This window comes from Vespa crabro, chromosome 4, assembly GCF_910589235.1.
Source record: "Vespa crabro chromosome 4, iyVesCrab1.2, whole genome shotgun sequence".
Classification (NCBI taxonomy): Eukaryota; Metazoa; Arthropoda; class Insecta; order Hymenoptera; family Vespidae; genus Vespa; species Vespa crabro.
The window spans coordinates 10,889,437-10,894,436 of NC_060958.1; the positions used below are offsets into that span (position 1 = coordinate 10,889,437).

General features: G+C 34.5%; 1 protein-coding gene across 8 annotated transcripts in view; it reads right to left on the reverse strand.

The window, feature by feature from the left end:
- Nucleotides 1–5,000, reverse strand: part of LOC124423878 (histone deacetylase 4) — a 58,017-nt gene that overhangs the window by 35,389 nt on the left and 17,628 nt on the right. The window lies entirely within an intron of this gene.

Sequence of the window (5,000 nt, forward strand, 5' to 3'; positions counted from 1 at the left end):
TGCATGCCAATTCATAGAAATCAACGAGTAATCAGAATATATATATATACTCACACACACACACACACACATATATATATATGCATATATATATATATATATACATACGTATATATATGCATATACGTGTATACATTACTCTAGCGTTAATGACACTGTACAGATTAAGCTTATCGCGTATGATGACGATTGGAGGGAATACGAGAAGCACTCGTGGGAGAGCTTGCACAGCGAGTTTTCCAAATGATCTTAATGAAAGGCAATCCTTTTATTTTCTCTCTTAATGGAAATAATTTTCTATCTCCTCTTGAAACTTTGAAAATTTATCTCTCATTAAACGTTATACGTATAACTTTTAATGATACTCGTTTGAAATGATCGCCATAAGACGATGGAGAAAGTTTTTTCTTTCTTTTTTTTTTTTCTTTCTTTTTTTTTTTTACAAGTAACACGAAGAAAAGATGTAAAGTAAAGCTAATTAACGATAGAAGAGAATCGAAACGTCATGATCGGACTCGTATCTCTCTTTCTCTCTCTCTCTCTCTCGACCTTTCGCTTTGTTCCCGCGATCGAAAGTCAGAATAGAACTACTCCTTTGTCTTCGAAGCTACGTGTCTCTTTGTGGCCTAATTCGATCTAAAGCGGAATTTTCTTTCTATTTTTTTTTTCTTTTTTTTTTTCCTCTTTTTCCTGTTGTCTATCCATCGTGTTCTCTCACGTGTATGCATGCGTGTCTCCTATCTCTCTCTCTCTCTCTCTTTTTTTCTTTTTTTTTTCTTTCTCTTTCAGAGTCGCCGAACGAAAAGGTAAAGAAGGAAAAAAGAAAGAGAGGAAAAAAAAAAAAAGTATCGAACCAATTACGTGCACCTTTCCGAAAATAGCTAACAAGGTCGGCCGCTTTCCTCTTGTCGTCTTCGACCCTTCGCCGTCGACCCTAAACTCTCTATCGATCCGTACGAGAAGCGGTAGTTAGAGATAGCACTGACACGAAGCTACCGTGCGCGCACGTGTGCGCGCGTGTGTTTTATATATGCGTGCGTGCGTGCGTGCGTGCGGGCGTGCGTGCGTGCGTGCGTGCGGGCGTGCGTGCGTGGGAGAAACACGTTGTAGATACGTTCGTTCTATAGTAATTAATGTCTCGTTGAAAAAGTACGAGATAGTCAATGCGGTTACTAGAAGTGCCTTGTGAATTGTCGTGAAAAGAGAGAGAGAGAAAGAGAGAGAGAGAGATGGGGAGGGAGCGAAGGAGGGAGAGAGAGAGAGCGAGACAGAAGTAAAGGGAATCTCGAACTTGAGACGTTTCCGTGTTTATAAATAAAAAGGAGAAATCGAGCAAAAAATATATATTGTGTACACATGACCACGTATCATTATAGTTACGCATATATATATATATATATATATATATATATATATATATATGTACAGTGTCTTTCACTTTAATCGATTTATCTCGAAAATAGTATCTTTTCTTGTTTTTTAAATAAATATTATATATATATATATATATATATATATATATATATATATATATGTATGTATATATACATGTATTTATATGCTTTGTATTAACAAATAGTTATTGTGCAACGTTAATAGATTTATAGAATGAAAAAATTTTTCTTTTTTTATCGACACTGATTTTTATCATACACTTTGCATGGAGTTCCCTCTAATCTTCTCTCTCGCCCTTCTTGCCTACTCCTCATCTCTCTCTCTCTCTCTCTCTCTCTCTCTCTCTCTCTCTCTCTCTCTCTCTCTCTCTCTCTCGCGTCAAGTCAATTTGATCTATTTATAACCGACCGTTCGATATGATGTACCGTCGTTATTTTTAGCTGCTTACCTAGAGCTCTCGGCCCTTTCTACCCCTTAGGAATGGCACTTGGGTGAACGCGACGAGGGATACAAAAAGTTCTCTTTTTTTTTTCGTGCTGTATATATGAATTTACCTGAAAACAATGAGAGAGAGAGAGAGAGAGAGAGAGAGAGAAAGGATGAAGAAAAAAAGAGAAAGAACTTCGTTGACTATGTCCTTTTGTTTTTATCCTTTCTACGTAGAAAGAAATAGAGAAAAAAAAATAGAAACAGAAAATAAAAAAGGGCAAATCATAGAAATTATTTTTACGTCACGGCATCCATTATCCTCTCGCTTTCTTCTTACTTCATTTTTAAAGGATACACGCTCTAAAAATTCGCATAAATCCATGAACGATCCAGGTCAAAATTATCAAGTTTTAACGAATAAAAAGGAAAAAGAAACAAAGAAAAAAAAAAAAGAAAAAAAAAGAAAAGATAAAAATCATCGGTCTCTATTCATCCGACTACGAAAAAATTTGTATAGGGAAAATGATTAATTCGTATATACATAGATGGGAGCAAAGAGGAACGCTGAGAAATGAGATATTCACTGTTGGAGCACAGTGCCGTTTAATTACGTGCCGAAGCAATTACACGGATTAAATGACTCACGTTTGAAAGTGTACTGCAACTCATGGTAAACGTGATACGTTAAGCTTGATCTGATTTCTTTTTCTTTTTCGTTCTTTTTTGTTTTTTTTTTTTTTTTCGTTTTTTTTTCCTCTTTTTTTTATCCTACCTATTTGCTCCTCTTCATTATTAATTTCTTTCCACTTTGCGTTTATTATTGTTTCCTTCTTTTCTTTTTATATCTATTTAAATACTGTAACAAATATTAATAAGCATTCATCTTTAATCTCTCTATTTATCTAAAATGATATAAAAATTGTCATTTCATTTAGTATCTATAATTTTCCTCCCTTATTAGCCAACAAAGAGAAGGGAAATAATTCGGTCGTGTTAACGCTCTCGAAAACTATTTTTTTTTTACGAAGAATACGAAGATAAACAAAAAAAAAAAAAAAGGAAAGAAAAGAAAAAATAAGAAGAAGAAGAAGAAGAAGGAAAGTTGGGAAAGGAAGAGCAGCCAAAAAAATGGCAAGGGAAAAGAAATATAAAAGAAATAAAAGAAATAAAAAGAGAGGAGAAAGGAGGAGAAGGGAGATTACATCGAGTTGCCTCGGCATGAGGTCGACCGAAATGTGTATATATATGTATATATATATATATATATATATATATATATATATATATATACGCGCCCTTAACAAACGGACCGTTCCACTTTTACGAAATGCTACTCCTCCCGAGGGAGTTAAAGCGTTCTTGTTCCCTAGAGAAAATAGAAGAAAAAACAACAACAACAACTTCTACAACAAAAAGAAAAGAATAAAAGAAAAAGAACAAAAAAGAACCAAAAAGAAAAAAAAAAGAAGAAGAAAAAGAAACGGAAAAAGAGAAAAGAAAGAAAAAATAAGATGATACACAGACGCACACAGAGATAGATAAATAGATATTGAAAAGAATGAAATATCATTTAGAGATAAATGAAATTGAAGAAGTTGAAAAAATCTTTGCGTAACTATCGTACGAGGTAAGTTTCATTCAAGAAATTTCATACGTTGAAGGGAGAAAAATTGGTTTCTGTGACGACTTTTCGTAGTTAGAAGTGCATACTTTCTCTCTTTCTCTCTCTCTCTTTCCTTCTCTCTGTCTTTCTTATTGGTAGTACATAGGCGTGCTCCTCGTATTCGACGTATATGCTAGTACGAAAATAGTGTGCGGCTCGTTCGAAAATACCGGACGCTAAAAATACGGTCAAAAATAAACGCCCACACGTGTAAAAACACGCATTAATATTCGCCGCCTCTCGCTCGCGCGTTCTTCGACGCTCGAGATATCTCCATCTTCTTCTACTTCTTCTACTTCTTCTACTTCTCCTTCTTCTTCTACCATCTCTTCATCTTCTTTTTCTTCTTCCTCCTTTCATCATATAGATAGAAGTGTTCAAGAGTAAAGAAGACAAAGACGAAGAGTCATGGAAGACTTTTTAAGCTTTTCTGATGAGAATCGAGATAAAGCGTTTAACATAAATTCTCGAAATAATTTAGATTTACTTTTCTAATTTTCTCTTTTTTTTTTTTTCTTTTTTTTTTCAATATATTCATACGTGGATTTTATATAGATATTCATCAGAATTAATCAGCTTCGTAAACTTAGAATAAATTCATCGATCTATCTTTCTCTCTCTCTCTCTCTCTCTCTCTCTCTCTTTCAATTAAAATTTATTCCGAGAGAATATATATATATATATATATATATATATATATATATATATATATATATATATATATATATGGAAACTGTGCCTTCAGCGTGAAATTTAGGTCAACTAGGGTCAGTATGCTCCCTATATAGGGTATGTATTTACATGCTTTGACAAATTCTTTTCTATACAGGGATGTATATATTTGGATGCTGAAGAAAAATCGTGGATCGATCGTTAATCCTAAAATAATCCGGTGTAATGGTTCTACATGCAAAGAGGTTCGACATGCAAATCTATCCATCGAAGCTCAAAAAAAGATTAACAAAATTGATCGACGAGAACGAAACTTTCCAAACACATGCACATAAATATATGATCGCGAAAAAAGAGGAGGTTAACTTAAAAAAAAAAAAAGAGATAGAGAGAGAGAGAGAGAGAGAGAGAGAGAGAGAGAGAGAGGGAGAGAGAGAGAGAGAGATTAAAAGGATCCCAGTAGCAGGTCGAGACACCTGCAACAGGGTCGCTCTTCGAACCCTCGTTTTCGTCGTTCCCTAACGAGCATAACGTAACGACTAGTGTGAAAAAGATAGGACAGGAAGGTATTTAATGGATTTAAACGCTGGCGACAGCTTCTTCGCATGGTGGTCGCGATCATCGAGAACGATCCTGCTATAACGTGTTTATAATGTGCGTTTCTTTAGAAAGTAAAAAAACAGGAAACGAAAAAAAGGAAAAGGAAAGAAAAGAATATGAGAAAAAAAAAACAAAGAAAAGGATGAGGAAGAAGTCAAAAAGCAAAATGAAAAGAAAAAGCAGTCTTAACAGGTAGGTTGAAAGGAGAGGACAACGAGTCACGAGAGAGGGTTGCTGCCTT